Genomic DNA, 12,443 nt, shown 5'->3' with positions numbered 1-12,443 from the left:
CTATTATTTTTCTTTCTCCCTTGAGAAATAACACCTTCAAAACCTAACACTTATGTTTAAAATTGCTCTAACTTAGGTTCACATGACCTTCACGTTGAAGAGGCTAGGGTGAAATTGGGGAAAAAATTAGTAACACTGGGGGCTGCAAATGTCTTCAGTTTGGCAGATTTGTTTTTTACTGTGAGGCAATTCAACCAGCCAATGTGAAGGACTCTTTTACATAAATTCAATGGAAGTTTCAGTCTCCCTTTTTGAAGTATAAAAAAATTTGTAAATGACCCATTTCAGATCTTTGGTTGTTTATTTCAATAACAAAAGCCTGATTCCTTTTCCTCTCAGACCTCTAAACCATATTTTCAGGGAAATTCTCAGATCCTTGCCTGAGAACTTGGAACAGTCCAAGTGACAGAGCTTTTGTTTTCGGCTTTTTCATTGACCTACAAAATCCTATTTTACTTTGGTTCTCCTTTTTCAATCCTTTTAATTGGGAGTGACTTTTTTTCTCTTCCATGGTAACATTTAATATGTCATGTCTCCCTCCCTTCTAGTGAGCTCACACTTGAATGTCAAGTGACCTTGACACTAGAAAGCCTCACCATACTGCTTTTTTCTTCAAGAATCTTCATTAACTTACCCAAATGTGACCATATAATGGAGAGAGGGAGAGGGACAGAAAGAGAAGAAGAGAGAGAGAGAGTGTGTGTGTGTGTGTCCGTTTTTGGCAACCCAGAATCTATTTCCCAGAGCCAGCTGTAGCGCCTACTATGTCCCCATAGTAATCACACCCCCAAGGAATGTTCCAGCCAGAATCAGAATCAGCCTTGATCTCTGAGTCAGCCCTACAAAGTTCTCACCTTTTGTGGAGGAGTGGAGGAGCTCTGGGCCAATGTGACTCACAAAAAAAACTCTTATTTCTCTGTGCCTAGAGGCCAAAATTACCATTGCCATTCTAAGCAGTCAATAAAAGGCATAGGAGACATTCAGTTAAATGTGGCAGATTGAATGTGTATATTTACCTTCACTGTTTGCCAAATACCACAAAAATTACAGAAAGGAGCAAATAAAATGCATAAATCCACAAGGAAGAGAACAATAAGGAAAATTAGAATAATTAAGTTTTGGAAGCTGAAAAGCAAATGGACTACTGACTTAGCAGACGTGAAAAAAATAAAACCTAAGCTAGCAGTGGGAAAAAGCCAGAAACACATTGATCTGGACAAAGAACTAAGTCCAGTCTCTTAGCACCTCTTAAAGAAGGAGTGCAGACAAGCCTGAAAACAAATGGATTTTTTTGAAAGTCTATACCAAGCAGTATTTCCGTTATCTGCTGCTGCATAAAACCTACCCCAAAACCTAGTGGTTGAAAACAACCATTTTGTTTTGCACACAATTTTATGGGTTAGAATTAAGGAAGGGCTCAGCTGGCCAGATCATCTCTGATTCTGGTGGCATCAGCTGGGGCAGCTGAAGCAGGAGAATCAATTTCCAATATGGCCTTAGCATTCATGTTCTGGCAACTCAGTGATCCTTGGTGCCTCTCTCTTTCTCTTCGCTCCTCTCTTCACTCTCCCAGTGAAGTCTCATTCTCCAGAGCCTCTCCCATGGCTTGGGCTTCTCACAGCAGAAGCCTCAGCATAGTTTTACTTCTTACTGGCTTCCAAGAAGCAGAAAAGAGAAGCTGCCAGACTAGTTAAAGACCAAACCGGGAAGTGGCCCAGCATCATTTCCACTGTACTCTGTTGGTAGAAGTCCCAGGGTCCACCAGATTTGAGAGAGTGGAGAAGTAGACTCCGCATCTTAATGAGAGAGGACACAGTCACATTGGAAGAAGAGCACATAGGATAAGAGATGCTGTCGTGGCCATTGTTGAAAAATGCAATGAACTACAGTCCACCTTTTAACCACAATACTTCACATCCTTCCCAGCGCAAAATATATTCATCCCACACCCAAGACGGCAAAGTCTCATCCCACTATGGCATCAGCTCAAATCCAGGATCTCAGCATGTACATTAGATCCAGGTGCAGATTCCTCAGGAACAGCTTCAGGCACAATTTCCCAGGTACAGCTCCTTAAACTCAGTTCTCTGGAGTTGAAGATCTGTGAACTATAGACATAAGTCATCTGTCCCCCACAAATACCCGACATACAACACACAGCATATAGAATGAGAAATATTGTTCTGGCCATTTTAGAAAAGACCATATACCACAGGCAGTTAGACCACTCCCCTACAGTCAGGGAACCATCTCTCATTCACCAAAGGAAAAAATGAGAGAGATTCTCTGGAGAGGGTCTCTGGATTCAGGGACAGCAGGCTAAGTTGAAGGTAGAAATGCTGAATGGAAAATAAAAAAACAAGCAAAGTTTATAGGATGAATAGTGAAACCCCTAACTCCCATTTCCTCATTACTTGTCCCCAGAATGCTAGCAGCTACGCTTATATCCTGAGGAGAGAAAACCTCTCTGAAAAAACTGACCAGCCTAAAGAAAAGAAGCCTATAGGTACTGTCATTTCGAGGACCTCAATGAGGAAGCCCATTTCAATTACTCCACAGGTCAGGCTACCTCCCAACAAGGCTTGCCCACACCACACAGAACTAACATCCAGCCCTCTTTTTTTCCCAGTCATCAAGCTTTTGAATAAAAGCTAACATCCATGAACCATCATATACTTAAGGAAAGCTACAAACATGGAAGCATGAGATTGAAAAATTTTAGGGCTCTGAAACCACATACATACTCCATGGAGCCAATGCAAACTTTGCATTCATCCAAAGAAAAGATGCTGTTTTTTTTAAAGTTATTTTTCCTCAAAGCTATAAGTTTAAAAACTAAAATAACTCATGATATATAAAAATAACTTTTCAGCAGCAAGCATTTTTAGCTCTTTGAGCTACTTTTATTAATTATCTTCATATTTCTAATATGCCTATATCAATATTTCTGAATGTTTTCATGTTAGATATCATCTATTCACCTTCTAAAATAAAAGGATTTAGCTCTTTTATGTGAGATGAGGCATGTGTGTTATAGGAAACTACATCATCAGAATGTTTGCAGTAAAGAATAGTTTGTTCACTTAATGCTACAAGGCACTGGTATAACAGGACTTTTTAATTCAACATAGAGCACAGATGCTCCTGGGGAAGTTAACAGAGCTGCTTTACCTCATTTTCAGTTTGCTCTCAATAATGTAGATAGAAATAGAGGGGCTTTCTGAAAGATAAAAGAAACAGGGACCCCAATCCCTTTACTCTGAGGTTTAAATTTGTTAAAATCTCTCTGAGACTAGGGTGCCCCTTACTGAAGCTAGATGGCAGTAAAGACCACCAAGCCTCCTGAAAAAAGATCCTCTATGAGAGCAGGAAATTAAACCAGGTTTAAAAAGACAGGAAACTAACACTGTGAATCAGAAGTCTCTATAGGCTCCTAGAGCTCATCCCTGCTCACTACATACCTCACCTGGTGGCAGCACAATTTCATCCTGAGGGTGGAGGGTGGAAGGAGGATGAGGACTGAAAAACTACCTATCAGGTACTATGCTTATTACCTGGGTGATGAAATAATCTGTACACCAAATGCCCCATGACACATAATTTACCAATATAACAAACTTGCACATGTAGCCTGAACCTAAAATAAAAGTTAAAAATAACCACACTCCCAATACTATAATTAATGAGTTCATCTACATTGATTATTAAGTATAAAATACATGATTCACTCATTAGTGATAGTATAGCTACATTGACTATTAAGTATAAAATACAATTCATTCGTTGTAATTTTGTCTTTTCAATAAATTCAAAGTTTTCACAATCCGTGTTAAAAGAATCCTTTCAAATGTTACTAAAATGGAAACTCCTGAGGATAGACAGACTGAATTGTCAGCTGGTACCATCTTCTTGGTGCCTGGAAACAATCTCATGATCCTTAAGTCTACCAATTATCCGAATGTCAAATGCCTAAGTGGCCTTGAGAATGATATCTTGAATATTGCCATACATATAAGCTGAGGATGTTTTGTTATAAGCAACGGGAACCAACTCTGGCTAACTTAAAGCCAAAGGGGATTTGTGAGAGGGATGTGGCAAGAGCTCACAGAACTGTAAGAAGAGATGAACAATCAGGCTTCAGGAAGAACATGAACAGCCTCGGCTGCACCTGCAGCAGTGTGTGGGTGCCCCTCTGAGATACTTCAGGCAGATCACTGTTCCATTCATTCTCTACCTACAGGGAGACTCCAGATTCCAGAGGGGTTGGGGCTAGGAATCCACACATGGCCAAGGAGAGGCGGTGCAGGAAGACAGGAGAGTGGGAGAGTTATTAGCAGAAAAGGAGAGAAGAGGTTTTGGCAGGAAGAAACAAGAGCGCCTGAACCAGGCAGCCCGAGTCTCATTTTTTCTAATTGCCTAGCTTCACTTTTAAGATTCTAGATGTCATCCCCAAGTCGAGAGTAAACCAATGTTAAATGGCTGGCATGTGAACTGTGCAATAGTTTTTTTTTATACTTTAAGTTTTACGGTACATGTGCACAACGTGCAGGTTTGTTACATGTGTATACATGTGACCTGTTGTTGTGCTGCACCCATTAACTCATCATTTACATTAGGTATATCTCCTAATGCTATCCCTCCCCGCTCCCCCTACCCCACAACAGGCCCTGGTGTGTGATGTTCCCCTTCCTGTGTCCATGGGTTCTCATTGTTCAATTCCCACCTCTGAGTGAGAACATGCAGTGTTTGGTTTTTTGTCCTTGCGATAGTTTGCTGAGAATGATGGTTTCCAGCTTCATCCATGTCCCTACAAAAGACGTGAACTCATCACTTTTTATGGCTGCATAGTATTCCATGGTGTATATGTGCCACATTTTCTTAATCCAGTCTATCATTGTTGGACATTTGGGTTGGATCCAAGTCTTTGCTATTGTGAATAGTGCCGCTATAAACATATGTGTGCATGCATGTGTCTTTATAGCAGCATGATTTATAATCCTTTGGGTATATACCCAGTAATGGGATGGCTGGGTCAAATGGTATTTCTAGTTCTAGATCCCTGAGGAATTGCCACGCTGACTTCCACAATGGTTGAACTAGTTTACAGTCCCACCAACAGTGTAAAAGTCTTCCTATTTCTCCACATCCTCTCCAGCATCTGTTGTTTCCTGACTTTTTAATGATTGCCATTCTAACTGGTGTGAGATGGTATCTCATTGTGGTTTTGATTTGCATTTCTCTGATGGCCAGTGATGATGAGCATTTTTTCATGTGTCTGTTGGCTGCATAAATGTCTCCTTTTGAGAAGTGTCTGTTCATATCCTTTGCCCACTTGTTGATGGGGTTGTTTTTTTCTTGTAAATTTGTTTGAGTTCATTGTAGATTCTGGTATTAGCCCTTTGTCAGATGAGTAGGTTGCAAAAACGTTCTCCCATTCTGTAGGTTGCCTGTTCACTCTGATGGTAGTTTCTTTTGCTGTGCAGAAGCTCTTTAGTTTAATTAGATCCCATTTGTCAATTTTGGCTTTTGTTGCCATTGCTTTTGGTGTTTTAGACACGAAGTCCTTGCCCATGCCTATGTCCTGAATGGGATTGCCTAGGTTTTCTTCTAGGGTTTTTATGGTTTTAGGTCTAACATTTAAGTCTTTAATCCATCTTGAATTAATCTTTGTATAAGGTGTAAGGAAGGGATCCAGTTTCAGCTTTCTACATATGGCTAGCCAGTTTTCCCAGCACCATTTATTCAATAGGGAATCCTTTCCTCATTGCTCGGTGTTCTCAGGTTTGTCAAAGATCAGATAGTTGTAGGTATGTGGCATTATTTCTGAGGGCTCTGTTCTGTTTCATTGGTCTATATCTCTGTTTTGGTACCAGTACCATGCTGTTTTGGTTACTGTAGCCTTGTAGTATAGTTTGAAGTCAGGTAGCGTGATGCCTCCAGCTTTGTTCTTTTGGCTTAGGATTGACTTGGCGATGTGGGCTCTTTTTTGGTTCCATATGAATTTTAAAGTAGTTTTTTCCAATTCTGTGAAGAAAGTCATTGGTAGCTTGATGGGGATGGCATTGAATCTATAAATTACCTTGGGCAGTATGGTCATTTTCACGATATTGATTCTTCCTACCCAAGAGCATGGAATATTCTTCCATTTGTTTGTATCCTCTTTTATTTCATTGAGCAGTGGTTTGTAGTTCTCCTTGAAGAGGTCCTTCACATCCCTTGTAAGTTGGATTCCTAGGTATTTTATTCTCTTTGTAGCAATTGTGAATGGGAGTTCACTCATGATTTGACTCTCTACTTGTCTGTTATTGGTGTATAAGAATGCTTACGATTTTTGTACATTGATTTTCTATCCTGAGACTTTGCTGCAGTTGCTTATCAGCTTGAGGAGATTTGGGGCTGAGACATTGGGGTTTTCTAGATATACAATCATGTCATCTGCAAACAGGGACAATTTGACTTCCTCTTTTCCTAACTGAATACCCTTTATTTCCTTCTCCTGACTGATTACCCTGGCCAAAACTTCCAACACTATGTTGAATAGGAGTGGTGAGAGATGGCATCCCTGTCTTGTGCCAGTTTTCAAAGGGAATGCTTCCAGTTTTTGCCCATTTAGTATGATATTGGCTGTGGGTTTGTCATAGATACCTCTGATTATTTTGAGATACGTCCCATCGATACCTAATTTACTGAGACTTTTTAGCATGAAGGGTGGCTGAATTTTGTCAAAGGCCTTTTCTGCATCTATTGAGATAATCATGTGGTTTTTGTCTTTGGTTCTGTTTATATGTTGGATTACATTTATTGATTTGCGTATGTTGAACGAGCCTTGCACCCCAGGGGTGAAGCCCACTTGATCATGGTGGATAAGCTTTTTGATGTGCTGCTGGATTCGGTTTGCCAGTATTTTATTGAGGATTTTTGCATCGATGTTCATCAAAGACATTGGTCTAAAATTCTCTTTTTTTGTTGTGTCTCTGCCAGGCTTTGGTATCAGGATGATGCTGGCCTCATAAAATGAGTTAGGGAGGATTCCCTCTTTTTCCGTTGATTGGAATAGTTTCAGAAGGAATGGTACCAGTTCCTCCTTGTACCTCTGGTAGAATTCGCCTGTGAATCCATCTGGTCCTGGACTTTTCTTGGTTGGTAAGCTATTGATTATTGCCTCAATTTCAGAGCCTGTTATTGGTCTATTCAGAGATTCAACTTCTTCCTGGTTTAGTCTTGGGAGGATGTATGTGTCGAGGAATTTATCCGTTTCTTCTAGATTTTCTAGTTTATTTGCGTAGAGGTGTTTGTAGTATTCTCTGATGATAGTTTGTATTTCTGTGGGATCGGTGGTGATATCCCCTTTATCATTTTTCATTGTGTCTATCTGATTCTTCTCTCTTTTCTTCTTTATTAGTCTTGCTAGAGGTCTATCAATTTTGTTGATCTTTTCAAAAAAACCAGCTCCTGTATTCATTAATTTTTTAAGGGTTTTTTGTGTCTCTATTTCCTTCACTTCTGCTCTGATCTTAGTTATTTCTTGCCTTCTGCTAGCTTTTGAATGTGTTTGCTCTTGCTTTTCTAGTTCTTTTAATTGTGATCTTAGGGTGTCAATTTTGGATCTTTCCTGCTTTCTCTTGTGGGAATTTAGTGCTATAAATTTCCCTGTACACACTGCTTTGAATGTGTCCTAGAGATTCTGGTATGTTGTGTCTTTGTTCTCGTTGGTTTCAAAGAACATCTTTATTTATGCCTTCACTTCATTATTTACCCAGTAGTCATTCAGGAGTAGGTTGTTCACTTTCCATGTAGTTGAGCAGTTTTGAGTGAGTTTCTTCATCCTGAGTTCTAGTTTGATTGCACCGTGGTCTGAAAGACAGTTTGTTATAATTTTTGTTCTTTTACATTTGCTGAGGAGTGCTTTACTTACAACTATGTGGTCAGTTTTGGAGTAGGTGTGGTGTGGTGCTGAAAAGAATGTATATTCTGTTGATTTGGGGTGGAGAGTTCTGTAGATGTCTATTAGGTCTGCTTGGTGCAGAGCTGAGTTCAATTCCTGGATATCCTTGTTAACTTTCTGTCTCGTTGACCTGTCTAATGTTGACAGTGGGGTGTTAAAGTCTCCCATTATTATTGTGTGATAATAATCACTTATTACCCTTAGGTCCTTAGTCCTTAGGTCACTAAGGACTTGCTTTATGAATCTGGGTGCTCCTGTATTGGGTGCATATATATTTAGGGTAGTTAGCTCTTCTTCTTGAATTGATCCCTTTACCATTATGTAATGGCCTTCTTTGTCTCTTTTGATCTTTGTTGGTTTAAAGTCTGTTTTATCAGAGACTAGGATTGCACCCCTGCCTTTTTTTGTTTTCCATTTGCTTGGTAGATCTTCCTCCATCCCTTTATTTTGAGCCTATGTGTGTCTCTGCACGTGAGATGGGTTTCCTGAGTACAGCACACTGATGCATCTTAACTCTTTATCCAATTTGCCAGTCTGTGTCTTTTAATTGGAGCATTTAGCCCATTTACATTTAAGGTTAATATTGTTATGTGTGAATTTGATCCTGTCATTATGATGTTAGCTGGTTATTTTGCTCGTTAGTTGATGCAGTCTCTTCCTAGCCTCAATGCTCTTTACAATTTATCATGTTTTTGCAGTGGCTGGTACCAGTTGTTCCTTTCCATGTTTATTGCTTCCTTCAGGAGCTCTTTTAGGGCAGGCCTGGTGGTGACAAAATCTCTCAGCATTTGCTTGTCTGTAAAGGATTTTATTTCTCCTTCACTTATGAAGCTTAGTTTGGCTGGATATGAAATTCTGGGTTGAAAATTCTTTTCTTTAAGAATGTTGAATATTGGCCCCCACTCTCTTCTGGCTTGTAGAGTTTCTGCTGAGAGATCCGCTGTTAGTCTGATGGGCTTCCCTTTGTGGGTAACCCAACCTTTCTCTCTGGCTGCCCTTAACATTTTTTCCTTCATTTCAACTTTGGTGAATCTGACAATTATGTGTCTTGGAGTTGCTCTTCTCGAGGAGTATCTTTGTGGAGTTCTCTATATTTCCTGAATTTGAATGTTGGCCTGCCTTGCTAGGTTGGGGAATTCCCCTGGATAATATCCTGCAGAGTGTTTTCCAACTTGGTTCCATTCTCCCAGTCACTTTCAGGCACACCAATCAGACGTAGATATGGTCTTTTCACGTAGTCCCATATTTCTTGGAGGCTTTGTTCTTTTCTTTTTATTCTTTTTTCTCTAAACTTCTCTTCTCACTTCATTTCATTCATTTGATATTCTATCACTGATACCCTTTCTTCCAGTTGATCGAATTGGCTACTGAGGCTTGTGCATTTGTCACATAGTTCTCGTGCCATGGTTTTCAGCTCCATCAGGTCCTTTAAGGACTTCTCTGCATTGGTTATTCTAGTTAGCCATTTGTCTAATCTTTTTTCAAGGTTTTTAACTTCTTTGCCATGGGTTTGAACTTCCTCCTTTAGCTCAGAGAAGTTTGATCATCTGAAGCCTTCTTCTCTCAACTCGTCAAAGTCATTCTCCATCCAGCTTTGTTCCATTACTGGTGAGGAGCTGCGTTCCTCTGGAGGAGGAGAGGCACTCTGATTTTTAGAGTTTCCAGTTTTTCTGCTCTGTTTTTTCCCCATCTTTGTGGTTTTATCTACCTTTGGTCTTCGATGATGGTGACGTACAGATGGGTTTTTGGGGTGGATGTCCTTTGTGTTTGTTAGTTTTCCTTCTAACAGTCAGGACCCTCAGCTGCAGGTCTGTTGGAGTTTGCCGGAGGTCCACTCCAGACCCTGTTGCCTGGATATCAGCAGTTGAGGCTGCAGAACAGCGAATATTGTTGAACAGCAAATGCTGCTGCCTGATCGTTCCTCTGGAAGTTTTGTCTCAGAGGAGTACCCGGCCGTGTGAGGTGTCAGTCTGCCCCTACTGGGGGATGCCTCCCAGTTAGGCTACCCGGGGGTCAGGGACCCACTTGAGGAGGCAGTCTGTCCGTTCTCAGATCTCCAGCTGCATGCTGGGAGAACCATTGCTGTCTTCCAAGCTGTCAGACAGGGACATTTAAGTCTGCAGAGGTTTCTGCTGCCTTTTGTTTGGCTATGCCCTGCCCCCAGAGGTGGAGTCTACAGAGGCAGGCAGGCCTCCTTGAGCTGCGGTGGGCTCCACCCAGTTTGAGCTTCCCGGCAGCTTTGTTTACCTACTCACGCCTCGGCAATGGCGGGTGCCCCTCCCCCAGCCTGGCTGCTGCCTTTCAGTTTGATCTCAGACTGCTGTGCTAGCAATGAGCAAGGGTCCGTGGGCATAGGACCCTTCGAGCCAGGCATGGGATATAATCTCCTGGTGTGCCATTTGCTAAGACCATCAGAAAAGCACAGTATTAGGGTGGGAGTGACCCTATTTTCCAGGTGCCATCTGTCACCCCTTTCCTTGGCTAGGAAAGGGAATTCCCTGACCCCTTGCGCTTCCTGGGTGAGGTGATGCCTCGCCCTACTTCGGCTCACGCTTGGTGCGCTGCACCCACTGTCCTGCACCCACTGTCCGACAATCCCCAGTAAGATGAACCCAGTACCTCAGTTGGAAATGCAGAAATCATTCGTCTTCTGCATCGCTCATGCTGGGAGCTGTAGACTGGAGCTGTTCCTATTTGGCCATCTTGGAACCACCCTCCAGTAGTTTTCTTGAAGAGAAAAAATAATGTAGCTGTTACGTGCATGGAGGCTAGAGTCAGATATCCTGGGTTCCAATCCCAGTTTGGCCCTAACTGTGCCTTGGACATTTTCTAAAGGATCAGTGTATCTAGCCATTCCCAGCCTTTCTGAGATTTAGTTTCACCAGTAAAATACAGAAAATGTTTACATGTTTCAGTTGATATGCCTTCGGTAATAGAACGCAAGACCCAAATGAATAAGGGAATTTAATGTCTCATAAAACTGTAAAGCCCAATAGTAGGGAAATCTTCAGTGGCTCAGCAATCTCACTAAACACCCAGCCTCTTTCCATTGTCTGCTCTGCTCTTGGGAACATCCACACACCCCAAGGCTGGCTGTACTGTGATGGAAAAGGTGGCTGCCAGAAGCTTCTGGACTTTCATATTTCCCCATTCATATTCAATAAACAGGAGTGTCTTCCCTAACCATCTAACAAAAATCCTGGACCTCCCTTTAATTGGGCCATCTTTGTTCACCTGTTGGCAAGAGAAATGGGATCTGGGAATTAGAACAAACTGCAATAGGAGAGGGGCAGAATGGATACTAGGGAGGCAACCACAATCCTCAAATCCTTCACATCATCTCCTAGAGTCAATCTGAGGACTGAATGTACATAAAGTGCTAATAAATACCTGGCAGATATGTCAAATACTTGTGTGTGTGACAGTGTGTGTGTCAAGAGATCTAAAGAGCTTGAGACAGAGGTACAATTTCCAATTTAAGACCTATACAAGAGGGGGATTTTCAAGAAGATAGAGGATAGGAGAAAGGGCTAACATGTAGCTCCCACTTGGATGGACAGAACCGCATGAAGAGACTCACACCATGGACTTTTGCTCCAAGAACCACCAGAAGAACGTACCAGGAAAACTGAAAGAATTCACACATCCTTTGAAAGAAGCAGCACACCACTGCAAATTCCACAAGACAGATGAAAAACTGTGAGTTTCCAAAGTGTGAGAAGGGAAAAACCTGCCTCTGAACACACACCCCCACTGGGGAACCTGAAAATCCAGATTATGGGAGAAGGATTTAACCTTACCTGGAGCTGAAATGGATTTAGTGTGAAATATAAAAGTAGAAGCAGCAGTGGGAAGAGTCTTATAGGCACTCCAGTCTCCAGCTCGAGCCCAGGGAAGCCATCCCTGGCTCTATCTCACAGGGACCGTCAGGGAAGGCAGCCAGTGGAATTTGGGAGGGGTCACAGGGTGAAAGAAGCTTCCAACTGAACTTTGTAATAATTTCAACTGGGCATGAACTCTCTTGAGCAGAATCCAAGGAGCAAATGGGAACTGCTGCACAGAGGAACAATGGAGCTGTGGCCAACAATGTGGGCTGACGAGGAGGAGCAAGGCCTGAAAGCTGTGCTTGCTTTGTCAGTGGAGAAGTTTGTGCCTGGGGCAAGGTCTGAGCCCAGAATGCAGGCTGCCCAGAGATAAACTGTTACTTGGGCACTGCAGGAGCAAGACTGGCCTCACTGACTGCATGGGAGTTGGAGGAGGCCTGTTGCTACCAGCTTTCCCCCATATCCCCGGCAAAAGAGACAGCCATAATCCCCTCTGGAACATAACCCCTGAGAACCAGTCCCCAACCCCCACGGTGGCCATGGTAAGCCCTATCCAAGAAGAGTCTGAGCTCAGACTCACCTAACCCTTCCCTCACCTGATGGTATTTCTCTATCCACCCTGGTAGCTGATCACAAAAAACATAAACTCTTGGGAACTTTATGGCCCTGCCCAT

The 12,443-nt window shown here is 42.1% G+C and overlaps 1 long non-coding RNA gene across 6 annotated transcripts in view; it reads right to left on the bottom strand.

Annotated features, from left to right (window-relative positions):
• LOC129526638 (uncharacterized) overlaps positions 1-12,443 on the bottom strand; it is a 422,067-nt gene that overhangs the window by 259,551 nt on the left and 150,073 nt on the right. For all 6 annotated transcript variants that reach the window (XR_010130751.1, XR_010130750.1, XR_010130749.1 and 3 more), the window contains one exon: positions 10,565-10,672. This is a non-coding gene — a long non-coding RNA (uncharacterized lncRNA). The remainder of the gene's footprint in view (positions 1-10,564; positions 10,673-12,443) is intronic.

The sequence above is a fragment of the Gorilla gorilla genome, chromosome 15 (assembly GCF_029281585.2).
Source record: "Gorilla gorilla gorilla isolate KB3781 chromosome 15, NHGRI_mGorGor1-v2.1_pri, whole genome shotgun sequence".
In the NCBI taxonomy this organism is placed as follows: domain Eukaryota; kingdom Metazoa; phylum Chordata; class Mammalia; order Primates; family Hominidae; genus Gorilla; species Gorilla gorilla.
This window is presented reverse-complemented; position numbering and strand designations above follow the sequence as displayed.